The sequence below is a fragment of the Furipterus horrens genome, unplaced genomic scaffold (assembly GCF_987537825.1).
Source record: "Furipterus horrens unplaced genomic scaffold, mFurHor1.1.pri manual_scaffold_17, whole genome shotgun sequence".
In the NCBI taxonomy this organism is placed as follows: Eukaryota; Metazoa; Chordata; class Mammalia; order Chiroptera; family Furipteridae; genus Furipterus; species Furipterus horrens.
In genome coordinates, this window is record NW_028327187.1 from 47,799,529 (window position 1) to 47,812,559 (window position 13,031).

The following is a 13,031-nucleotide window of genomic DNA, read 5'->3' on the forward strand; positions in this document are numbered from 1 at the left end:
AAGTTACATAGGCTTAAGAGTGTAGAATATGTTTAAGAATATAAGTAGTGTTTATAAAAGTGTGGAAAAGGTTAATAAGGGAGTGGGAAAGTTTAATAAGGAACTGGGAATGGTTTATAAGTGTGTAGGAAGGGTCTATAAAGCCTTAAAATATATGTAGATACTAAAATAAATATACGGTTCCTACTTCACAGACATTCACCTACCGCGGTGTGTGTGTGTGTGCATCTAGAACATAATACTCACGATAAGTGAGGGAATACTGTATACTGTTAACCATTTTTATATTAATTCCATTTTCTAATGATAATATTTTGAATATTTGAATATTCTGGGTTAAATAAGTTTTTAAATTTAATTTTACCTATTTGTTTTTACACTTTAATGTAGCCACTAGAAAATTTTATGTGAGATATGTGGTTCACATTTGTGACTTGAATAATATTCTGATTGTGCACTGCTGGTTTAGACTCTTGCTACTCAAAATGTGGTCCAAGAACCAGCATTATCAGCATCATGTGGGAGCTAGTTAGGGCTTACCCCAGACCTACTGAATCAGAATCTACATTTAACATGATTCACAGGTGACTCCTTTGTGCATTAAAATTTGAGATGCATGATTCCAGACACTGCACAAAGAGACAGATTCTTGCCTCAATTGTGAGTATATGAAAAAGTTTGGGGCTATGTAATGGTTAATTTTATGTTTTAACAAGGCTAAGCTATGGTACCTAGCTGTTTGGTCAAACATCAGTCTCAATGTTTCTGTGCTGGTGTTTTAAAAAAAATATGATTAACATTTACAATCAATGGACTTTAAGTAGAGCAGATTACCATGCATAATGTGGCTATAACTCATTTAATCAGTTGAAGAGCAAAACAGGTTTTTCAAAAAAGAAGCCATTCTGTTTTAAGATTTTGACATAAAAGAAATCCTGCCTGAATTTCCTCCCTGCTGGCTTGTCCTGCAGATTTTGGACTCAAGATTGTAATATCAACTGTTAACCTGAATTTTCAGCCTTCTTGCCTGCTCTACAAATTTCAGACTTGCCAGGTCCCACAATTATATGAACCAAATAAATCTTTCTCTCTGTTTGCCTAATAGAGACTGCTTCATTTCTCGTGGTCCTAGGTACTAAATCTCAAATATGTTCCTTTTGCTTCCCCATTTAATTCTTCATATTGCTCACCTAGAGTTTTAACTAGATCTCATTCATTTTTCTTTTTCCATCCTAGGGTTGATTCATGACTTCCCAAAAGATAATGAATGTTGGAGGGGAAAAAGCTAAGATGGTGGCATAGGTAAATGTGGCTCACTTCCTCACACAACCACATCAAAATTACAACTAAACTATAGAACAGCCATCAATCAGAAATGTCAGAAATTGAGCTGAATGGAAGTCCTACAACTACAAAATTAAGTAAGAAACCACATTGAGACTGGTAGGAGGGACAGACTTACAGGACGGCTGGTCCCACACCCATGTATGGCAAATACAAATTTGTAGGGATATCTTAGGAACAAGGGGTCCCAGCCCTACACCAGGCCCCCAGACCAGGGTTTCAGTTCCAGGGGGGATAAGGCCCCATTACTTCTGACCATAAAAACCAGTGGGGCCCTGGCTGGTGTGGTGCAGTGTATTGAGTACCAGCCTGCAAACCAAAAGGTCACTGGTTCAATTCCTGGTTAGGGCACATGCCTGGGTTGCAGGCCATGTCTCTGGTTGGGGGTGTGTGAGAGGTAAGCAATTGATGTATCTCTCACACATCAGTGTTTCTCTCCCTCCCTTTCTCCCTCCTTTCTCCTCTCTTTAAAAATAAAATAAATAAAATAACACTAAAACAAACAAAAAAAAAGAACCCATTGGGGATTCAGGCTGTGAAAGACAGAAACAGCTGGATTCTGAAGCAGTTCCTCTTAAAGGACCCACAGATGGACTTACTCAGACTCTCTGACCTCCAGCACTGAAGCAGCAGCTTGAGAGGCACCAGGCACATATGGGAAGGAACTAAGTTGTTAAGCATCAAGGCAAGAGCTGAGGGGCAGTGTTCTCCCAGACAGAAGTGCTGGTAGAGACCATTGTTCCTTTTCTGAATACCTCCCCCTTATAGAGCTGACATGTGGGTGCAATATCTGAGACTCCACCTACCTGGCTCACACTGTTTTCCCCATCCTGGTGATTCCCTGAGGCTCCACCCCACCCAACTTCAGGCGCACCCAAGCTGTTTCTAGTTCTTTTCTGTATGAAAGGCTTGTTGTCTTGGCTTATACTTCAGATTTTCCTAAATCCTCTCAAACAAGCAGCACCTGGCCTCAGCGAGCCTCATACCTCTCTCTATGTGGCCCCAGGCATGGCACTAGCAGCAGTTGGCCTTGGTTCACAGCATGGACTTGCTCGGGCACCTCTAAACCCAGCACAAGTAGCAGCCATCTGCAGATCACTTTGTAGTTTATGTTGGATAGCCCTGGACAGAACACAGTCAGTGGCTGACCTTAGCCTGTACCTCCCAGGAAGCCCCAGAGCCTGTGCACCCAGTGGATAGCTATAGAGCATCACCACCTAACCATCTCCATAAGCAACACATTCAAAGGGTGGACTCAGCATGCATCAGAACCCTGCCGAAGTAAGTTCTTCTCTGTGGTGTGGGCTCCAGAGCAGATTATTCTCAACAGTGGTTGGAGGTTGGTGGTGGGTGGTCACAGCCAGCCCTTTAAGCTGAATGGTCTGGGTAAATCCCTTTCATTGACCTGCCAACAGCAATCAAAGCTCAATTACAACAGGAGTGTGCGCACAGTTCACACACTGGGCACACATTGAGTACCCAACTTGGGTGATAGGGGAAGCTGTGCCACTGGATCTTACAGGACATCTACAACATTAGGCCACTTTACCAAGCCAGGAAGTCATAGCAGTTCTACCTAATACATAGAAACAAACACAGGGAGGCTGCCAAAATGAGGAGACAAAGAAATATGACCCAAATTAAAGAACAAAAAAAACTCCAGAAAAAGAACCAAAAAAAATGGAGACCAGCAGTCTACTAGATGCAGAGTTCAAAACACTGGTTATAAGGGTGCTCAAGGAACTTAGTGAGAACTGCCCATCCCACCCCCAGGTTCAGGCAAGCTTTATTGGCTTCTAAGAACAAATCAATTTAAAAAATATATATTTTATTGATTATGCTATTACAACTATCCAATTTTCTCCCATTTGCTACCCTCCACCCAGTACCCCCTTTCACTCCAGCAATCACCTATAGTTCATGTCCATGGGTCATGTATATAAATTCTTTGGCTACTCAATTTCCTATATTGTTCTAAATATCTCCCTGCCTATTCTGTACCTACAATTTGTGTTTCTTAATCCCTGCATTGTTCCCCCATTCCCCCTCTTCCTCTCCCAACTGATAACACTCCAGATTATCTCCATATCTATGATTCTGTTTCTGTTCTGCTTATTTTATATTTTATATTCAATTATTGATAGTTGTGAATTTATTGCCATTTTAATGCTCACAGTTTTTATCTTTTTTTCTTTTTCTTTTTTAAAATTTTATTTATTTATTTTTAGAGAGAGGAGAAGGGAGGGAGAAAGAGGAGGAGAGAAACATCAATGTGTGGTTGCCTCTTGCACAGTCCCAATCGGGGACCCAGCACACAAACCAGGCATGTGCCCAACTGGTATTTGAACCGGCAGCCTTTTGGTTTGCAGGCCAGTGCTCAGTCCACTGAGCCATACCAGTCAGGGCTTCCTTTTCTTAAATAAGTCCCTTTAACATGTAATGTAATAATGGCTTGGTGGTGATGAACTCCTTTATCTTTACTTTGTCTGGGAAGCTCTTTATCTGTTGTTCCATTCTAAATGATAGCTTTGCTGGGTAGAGTAATCTAGGTTATAGGTCCTTGCTTTTAATCACTTTGAATACTTCTTGCCAGTCTCTTCTTGTATGCAAAGTTTCTTTTGAGAAATCAGCTGACAGTCTTATGGGAACCCCTTAGTAGGTAACTCTCTGCTTTTCTCTTGCTGCTTTTAAGATTCTGTCTTTATCTTGAACCTTTGGCATTTTAATTGTGATGTGTCTTGGTGTGGTCCTCTTTGGGTCTACCTTGTTCGAGACTCTGTGCTTCCTGGATTTGTATGTCTATTTCCTTCACCAAATTTGAGAAATTTTCTTTCATTATTTTTTCAAATAAATTTTCAATTACTTACTCTTTCTCTTCTACTTCCAGCACCCCTATGATTTGAATGTTAGTATGTTTGAAGTTGTCCTAGAGGCTCCTTAATTTATCCTTGTTCTTTTAAAATTCTTTTTTCTTCTTGCTGTACTGAATGACTATTTTTTCTTTCTTGTGTTCCAAGTCATTGATTTGATTCTCAACTTCATCCACTCCACTTTGGTACCCTGTAAATTTTTCTGTATTTCACTTAGTGTAACCTTCATTTCTGCCTGGGTCTTTTTTATGCTGCTGAAGTATCCAGTGAGTTTCTTGAGCATCTAATAACCAATGTTTTGAACTCTGCACCTGATAGATTGCTTATCTCCATTTTGTTTGGTTCTGTTTCTGGAGCTTTGTTCTGTTCTTTCATTTGGGCCTTGTTCCTTTGTCTCCTCATTTTGGCAACCTCCTGTGTTTGTTTCTAATTATTAGGTATAACAATTTGACTCCCTGACGTAGTAGTGTAGCTTATTGTAGAAAAGCATACCTGTAAGTACACTTATTGTAGAAAAGCACACCTGTAAGTTGTATGGGGTGGAGCCTTATGTAATTGCCAGGGTGAGGTAACCCATGTCACCACTCTGTGGTTCTGTGTGTGAGAGGGCTCAGAGAGGGGACAATGCTGCCACCTGTCATCTGGAGTTTTTGTCTAGAAGGAAGTTGTCCCTTGACATTCACCCTGATGCCAGAGACTTCAATTTCTCCTCATATGTCACTGGTGGCTTTCCAGCTGTTGCCTTGGTGCTGAATCCCAGAGGAAGTGAATCTCCATAAGTCCTAAATTTGTTGCAGTCCCATTAAGAGGAGACTCCTGGGAATCCTCCAGTTTCTTCCACTGCCCCAATACACCCACTGGTTTTTATGACCAGAACTTATGGGGACTTATCTTCCTTGCTCTGGAACCCTGGGCTGGGTGGTCTGGTGTGGAGCTGAGATCCTTTGCTCCAAATTTTGTCTACCACATATGGGTATGGGATGGCTTGTTCTGCATCTCTGTGTCTCCACACCTCTCTGTACCTCTCCACTACTCCACACCTCTCTGCATCTCTGCCCCTGCTACCTGTCTGGAAGAGTGTGGCTTCTTTAATTCCTACCTGTTGGACTTCCATATAGCTTGATTTTCTGACAATTCTGAGTGATATATGTTTTTATAGTCTAGTTATCAATTATGCTATTGTTGTGCAAGGAGGTGAGTCATATTTACCTATGCCTTCATCTGATGGGAAGTACTTAGTGAGAACTTCAATAGCAAAACAAAACAAAACAAAAAAAAAACATCAAAAACCAAAAAAAAAAATCCCTGAAATATGGAAACCATAAAAAGAACCAGTAAGAAATGAAGTATAGACTAATTGAAATAAAGAATAATTTATAGGGGATTAACAGTAGAGTGTATGAAACCAAGAATCAAATCAGTGATTTGGAATATAAGGAAGCACAAAACACCCAATCAGAACAGCAAGAAGAAAAAAAAATCTTTGATGAGGATAGTTTAAGGAGCCTCTGGGAAAGTTCAAGTATACCAACATTCACATCATGTGGATGCTAGAAGGAGAAAAGAGCAAGAAATTGGAAACCTATTTGGAAAATAATTTCAGAAAACTTCCATAACTTGGTGAAGGAAATAGACATATAAGTCCAGGAAGCACAGAGAGTCCCAAGCAAGATGAACCCAAAGAGACTTATCCCAAAACAGATCATAATTAAAATTCCAAAGGTTAGAGATAAAGAGAATATTAAAAGCAGAAAGAGGAAAGAAGAGAGTTACCTACAAAGGGGTTCCTTTAAGACTACCAGCTGCTTTCTCAAAAGAAACTTTGCAGGCAAGAATGGACTGGCAAGAAACATTCAAAGTGATGAAAAGCAAGAACCTACAACCTAGATTAGTCTATGCAGCAAAGCTGTCATTTAGAAAAGGGCAGATAACGAGCTTCCCAGGCAAAGTAAAGCTAAAGAATTAATCATGACCAAACCAGCATTATATACATGTAAAGGGCCTTCTTTAAGAAGAAAAAGAAGAATGAGATAAAAATATGAACAATGAAATGGCAATAAATACATATATATTAACAATTGATTCTAAAAAACAAAATAAATAAAACAGAAACAAAATTATAGATATAGAGAATATGTTGATGCTTACCAGATGGGAGGGGGTCAGGGGAATTGTGGAAAAAGGTGAAGCAATTAAGAAGTACAAATTGGTAGTTACGGAATAGCCATGGGGATTTAAAGTATAGCATAGGGAATACAGTAGCCAGAGAATATATATGCGTGACCCATGGACACGCACAAAGATATGGGGATTTCCTGAGGGAGTGGGGTGTGGGCTTGGTGGAGTGGGGCAAAGTGGAAAAATTTGGTCAACTGTAATAGCATAAACAATAAAATATAATTTCAATTAAGTAATAAATAAATGCAATAACATAAAAATAGACCTGACAACTTATAGTTGTGACCAAGGACAAAGTTCCCAATGAGTTATATTTTTGACATGATTATAGGTACATACAAAATTTACAAAATCAGACACATAGAAGGTTGACTGGCCAACCAGCAATGGCAAACATGTGCTTTATATGTCATCACTTCCTGCACCCAAACCCTTGGTAGGTGCAGCTGACCAATGACAGTGTTCTTCCTGGGATCACATGTGACCTCAGGATTCTTTTCAGCTCAACACTATAGCTAACTAGCAATTGCGTTCATGAAGATTTCTCTTGCCACCTCTGAATACCCATGCTCTAAATTTTCAGATAAGAATACTGAGGCCCTAAAGTTACACACTTTACCCATATTGCCCCATCCTCCATCAAGTGTCTTTAGTGAAAGATGTGACTATAATAAAGTGTTGTTAAAGTAAGTTTTATGGTGGTGTTTGGGTGTGGATTTGGGAGTTCTATGCTCTACTTTTAGCTCTGGGCATCTGGCTGGAAGAGTCTTTCCATCTAAAGTGTTTATTAGTTCACCTGATGGTGTGGGTTTTAGATAACATGGATAGACCCAAGGCATATTATAATAAGTAAAGTAAGTCAGACAGAGAAAGACAAAGACCATATGATTTCACTTATAAGTGAAATGTAATAAACAAAATAAAGGAATAAACAAAACAGAAACAAACTCACAGATACAGAGAATAAGCTGATGGTTGCCAGGTGGGAGAGGTGTTGAGTTACTGGGTGAAAAAGGCAAAAGATTAAAAAGCATATATTGGAAACTACAAAATACTCATGGGGATGTAAAGTACGGCATAGGGAATATAGTAAATAATATTGTAATAACTGTAAGGTGTCAGAGGGGCACTAGAATTATCAGGGGGATCATCACTTCATAAGTTAGATAAATGTTTAACCATTATGCTGTGCACCTGAAACTAATATAATATCAAATGTCACCTGTCATTTAAAAAAATATTAGGTGGTCAGCTTGACTTCCAGCCAAGATAGAGACTTAGACAGACATGTTGCATTTCCCTCCACAACTAAGAAGAAATCCAACTATCTCAAAACTAGAGACAACCAAAAGTTCCAGAAAACTGAGCTCCACGGAAGTCTAACAAACAAAGATACAAAGAAGAAATACTCATCCAGACAGGAAAGAGGGGTGGAGCCGGGGTGAAGAGGAAGCAGTGTGGTGGTGACTGTGGTGGTGACAGCAGCAGCAGCAGCAGCAACAAAAAGCTGGCAGAAAGCGCAATCACACATTTTAAAAAGTAGGGAAGGACACCTGGGGAGTGCTTCCAGCATCTGACCAGACCACACAGCTCACGATCCCAGTGCTGCGGAAAATAAAGCCTCATTGCCTCTGGCTGTGCAAGGCAGTGGGTGTTGAGGTGAAGGAAGAAACTGCCAGTCTTTCAGCAGAGGCTGCTTGTTTAAAGGGAACCCATGGTCCTAGAACATCCGCAGACCCACCCACTCTGGGAATGATGGCTAGGGCAATAGCTAGAGGGGTGCCAGTCCCATACAGAAGTGGGAGAAGTGCCTGGAAAAGGGGAAAGTGCTGAGCAAGTGACATTGTTCCCTCTCAGACCCCTCCCCCACATACAGCGCCACAACATGGTGAAACGGGTCGCCCTGTACTGATGAATATCTAAGGCTCCACCCCTTACAATGTAACAGGTGCAACAGCTCTACCTAAGATACAGAGGCAAACAAACACAGGAACCTGTCAGGATGAGGAGACAGAGAAGTATGGCCCAAAAGAGGGAACGGATCAAGGTTCCAGTGGGAGAAGTCAGCGACGAGGAGATAACCAACCTAACAAATGAGGAGATAGCCAACCTAACAGATGTAGAGTTCAAAACACTGGTGATAAAGGTTCTCACAGACTTGAAAGATATGCTTAAGCATGGCAAACGCATAAGGGAAGAAATGAAGTCTATGCTGAATGAAATGAAGAAAAATCCATACAAAACCGATGGTGAAAGGAAGGACACTAGGGTTCAAATCAATGATTTGGAATATAAGGAAGAAAAAAACACTCAACCAGTACAAAATGAGGAAACAGAAATTGAAAAAAATGAGGAGAGGCGTAGAAACCTCTGGGACAACTTTAAATGTGCCAACATCTGAAACATAGGGGTGCCAGAGGAGAAGAGGAAGAGCAAAAAATCGAAAGCTTATATGAAAAAAAAAAATGAAGGAAAACTTCCCAAATTTGGCAAAGGAAGTAAACATACAAGTTTAGGGAGCACAGAGAGTCCCAAACAAGCCAGACCCAAAGAGGACCACACCAAGGCACACCATAATTAAAATGCCAAAGGTTAAAGATAAAGAGAGAATCTTAAAAGCAGCAAGAAAAAGGCAGAGAGTTACCTACAAAGGGGTACCTTTAAGATTATCAGCTGAGTTCTCAGAAAAAAAACCTTGCAGGCAGAAGGGACTAGCAAGAAGTATTCAAAGTGATGAAAAGCAAGGACCTACAACCAAGACTGCTCTCTATCCAGCAAAGTTATCATTTAGGATGAAAGGGCAGATAAAGTGGTTCCCAGACAAGGTAAAGCTAAAGGAGTTCATCATCACCACGCCATTATTATATGAAATGTTAAAGGGACTTATTTAAGAAAAACAAGATCAAAACTGTGAACACTAAAATGACAACAAACACAACTATCAACAACTGAATCTAAAAAATAAAAGCAAAAACATACTAAGCAAACAACCAGAATAGGAACAGAATAAGTTATGGGTGTAATTTAGAGGATTATTAGGTGAGAGGGGGGAGGGGGAGAAATGGGGAAATGGTGCAGGGACTAAGAAGCATAATTGGTTGGTACAAAATGGACAGGGGCAAGTTAAGAATAATATAGGAAAGAGTGAAACCAAAGAACTTATATGCGTGACCCATGGACTTGAGCTAAGGGGGGGTGGGATTGCTGCAGCGATGGTGGGTATTGGGCAGAGGGGACAAATTGGTAAAGAAATTAGTACAACTGTAACAACATAATCAATAAAATATTCTTAAAACATTATCATACATATACACAAAGATAATCAGTGTTAAAGGATAATTTCAAAAAGGTAAAATTGTGATTTATACAAATATAACATAGACACACATCAAAGGTTTTACTTAACTCTTGTTTATGACTGAACACAATTCATACTTGTGTTCAATCCTTAGGCTGACTGTGAGGATCAAGCCCAACCATACTGTACAAGCTACTGTGCAGGTGCTGATAACATGAGGTAGAATTCACATCAGCATGGTTTGGTAAGTTGTTAATGCTGGTTCAAAGGAGAATTCAAAAAAACATGTACATATGTAAGTAACCAAATTAATTTCTTAATAGATACAAAACTGATAAGTACTCATAAGGAAATAAAACACAATTTGTGGAATCATCTCTTATTCAGTTAATTGCATTCCCAACCAGAAAAGAATCATTTGCATCTGTACAGAGAAAAATAGTTTGCATTATTATTGTTACAGAAACAGGGGAGTCCAAAAATCCCTGGAGTTTGCGGCTGGGGGATGGGGAGAAGGGAGAAGGAAGCAGCTTTCAGAATGCCTCCACACGCCTGAGGCTGGTGGCTGGTGTCTTTCATTATGCAAAATTGCTTGGATGCTTCCAAGGCCTCAGGTGGGTGGGAGGAGTCTTGAACCAGGAGACGGTATGGAAAGCACACAGAGCCTACATGGGGTTCTGTGAATGGTCAGAACTGTTGGCAACACCCACTGCATCAGAGGACGCCATCAGGGATATATAGGCAGCTGCGAACACTTTAGGGGCGGCGGCGTGCTCTGGGGCTGTTTCCCTCGCTGGCGGGTGTTCGCAGGGGTGCTCTGGAGAAGGAGAGGAGATCCACACGGTTTACAGAAAGAAGACAGTTTGCAAGGAGGCTGAGAATCCCAGCGGTTTTGTATTGAGAGCTGAAGGGCACCACAGCACAGAAAGGACCTCCCCAATCAGATTGAATGATTGGCAGCCAATGGTAAAGCTGAACTGTGTTTGGGAAGTAGAAAAACGGTGTTTCTGACTTTCCTAAAACTGGCTAGGTTTGGTAGGGGGGAGGCAAGGATATGTGTAACTGTTAAATAAACAATTTTCTTTTCACTTAACTGAAGTATTAAGAGTTGTAATTCTGGCGGCAGGCAATCGGACCCCTAACTAAAGAGCCCGTGGGTTTGTTTTCAATTGGAGCAGCCTAGGGGTTCTGTAACATTATCAGTTTTTTACAGCTTACGGAATTGTGAAATAGCCCAAAGAGAGTGAAAAACACGGCTCTTATTCTAATCAGAGAACGCCTAAAAGCCTGGTAGAAAACATCTGGCTCAAGAAAATAAATCTATCTTAGCTGCACCTTTCAGCTAAATCTCTAAAGCTATAATATCTAAGGATCACCCGAGGAATTTGTATAAAGTGAAATTCCTGTGTCCCACCTCTGATCTCCTATATCAGAATGGGGCAAAAGTAGGTTTACAGTTGTTTGCATGTTAAAGAATACAATAATTAATAAATAAAATACAAAAATAAACTTTGGCCCTGACCGGTGTGGCACAGTTGATTGGGTGTTGTCCCACAGAGCAGAAGGTCACTGGGTCAGGGCAGATTTCTGGGTTGTAGGTTCAGTCCCTGTTGGGGTGCATATGAGAGGCAACTAGTCAATGTTTCTTTCTCACATTGATATTTCTCTCCCTTTATTTCTCCTTCTCTTTCCCTCACGCTAAAAATAAATAAATACAATCTTTAAAAATAATAAACTCTTGTGTTTCATGTACTGACAACTGTAAACCTACTCTTGCCCCCAACCTGTATCCTGATTCTGTACATAGGAGTCTAGGGACTTGTACCAAGCAATTCAGGTATGAAACTTAAGCCTGCAGCAATTTTGAAGGGCTGTCCTAGAAACCAAAAAATCTCAACCAAATATATCTAGTTAAGATACTCAGGAAATAGTCATTAAAAAAAAAAAAAAAAACTCACTTGATGCTCTCTTGAAGAGTGGGAAAATGTGTAAAATGGTTTTCTTGTGAATAAAATTTAAAAAAAAATTAACACTTGCTATATTAATGTTAACATTAAAAAAAAAAAAAAACCCTAAAGTAGCTAGTCCTGGTTTGGAATACATACCTATTTAATACTATATTCAACACACAAAAGCATCTTGATTATGGACCCGCTAAAGGGGAAAACCAAATTCATCACTTCATCTCAAGGGGCCAAAGAAAATGTGCAGTTTTTGTATTGCCAATGAAAGAAAATGTACATTTTTTTTGTAATGTGAAAGTTGGTGTACATACATTTTACTGAAAATTTTCCCTCTGATAGTAATGTTACCAAACAGCAAGTGGGATCCTGCGGCCTGAAGCCACCCTCTAGACAAAATTCCACAGGCAAAGGTTTAGTGATAAAGGAAAGGAGTCTTTGTTTAAAAACTACACAATTTTGGAATAACAGCTTTGCACATGCATTAGTCACTTAAGTCTATCAATTAAGGCTAAACTCTTAACACCTGAGTTCTCCTATAATTCCCCCATTAAGTTTATCTTATTTCTATGGTGCTAGTTTACAAACTGAAACAACATAAGACACAAAAGCTACACAATTTGGAAGAATGGCAGGCTTCTGCCTCAGAGGTCATCCCCTCTAGAACACCCAAAGAAGAATCAGAAACGCCCCTTCTCTATTCTCTACTTGGTAATTCTTTGACCCTCCCAAAAGTCCTTCTGTTACCCCTTCCTTCTACTTTTATTATCCCTTTCTTCGTTTTATCATCATTTCTTTCTTTGTTTTTCCATAGCACTTTGTATTTTTCCTCATTGTGAAACCGAAAAGCAGGTGTCCATGCTGCCTGTCATCTGCCAGACCCAATAAGCAGAGACAGGGATTGAATCTTTATGGGTGCTTTATTCAGATGGTTGATGATCTGAGAAGACGACGGGTTTGTGCCCTAACAGACTTTCTTAAATTCCATGATAAATGGACGCTTTTTATAAGGAGAAGAAAAGTGTAGGTAAGGGGTTTGGAATTCAGGGAAAAGGTTAATCGGACAAAAGCTGCAGCATTCTTTCATCTGTGTCCTGGGCAGTGGTCGCCTCACCCTGGAGTACAATGGCTCAGACACCATCTTGATTGCTTTCAGGCAATAACTTTTTATATACGTTGATTACTAAGCTTATTATCTGTTACCTGAAACTAAAATTTTTCAACATTTGAGTCCCTTGTTATTTGTATTTTTACATGGTAATTAATTTGTTATATATCTGTTTTTTCTGTTAGCGTGTAAACTTCAGCGAAGAAATCATGGTTTAATTATTTTTGTAAGCTGAGTTCCAACTTACTACTGCGTTCAGGAGACATGGCTAT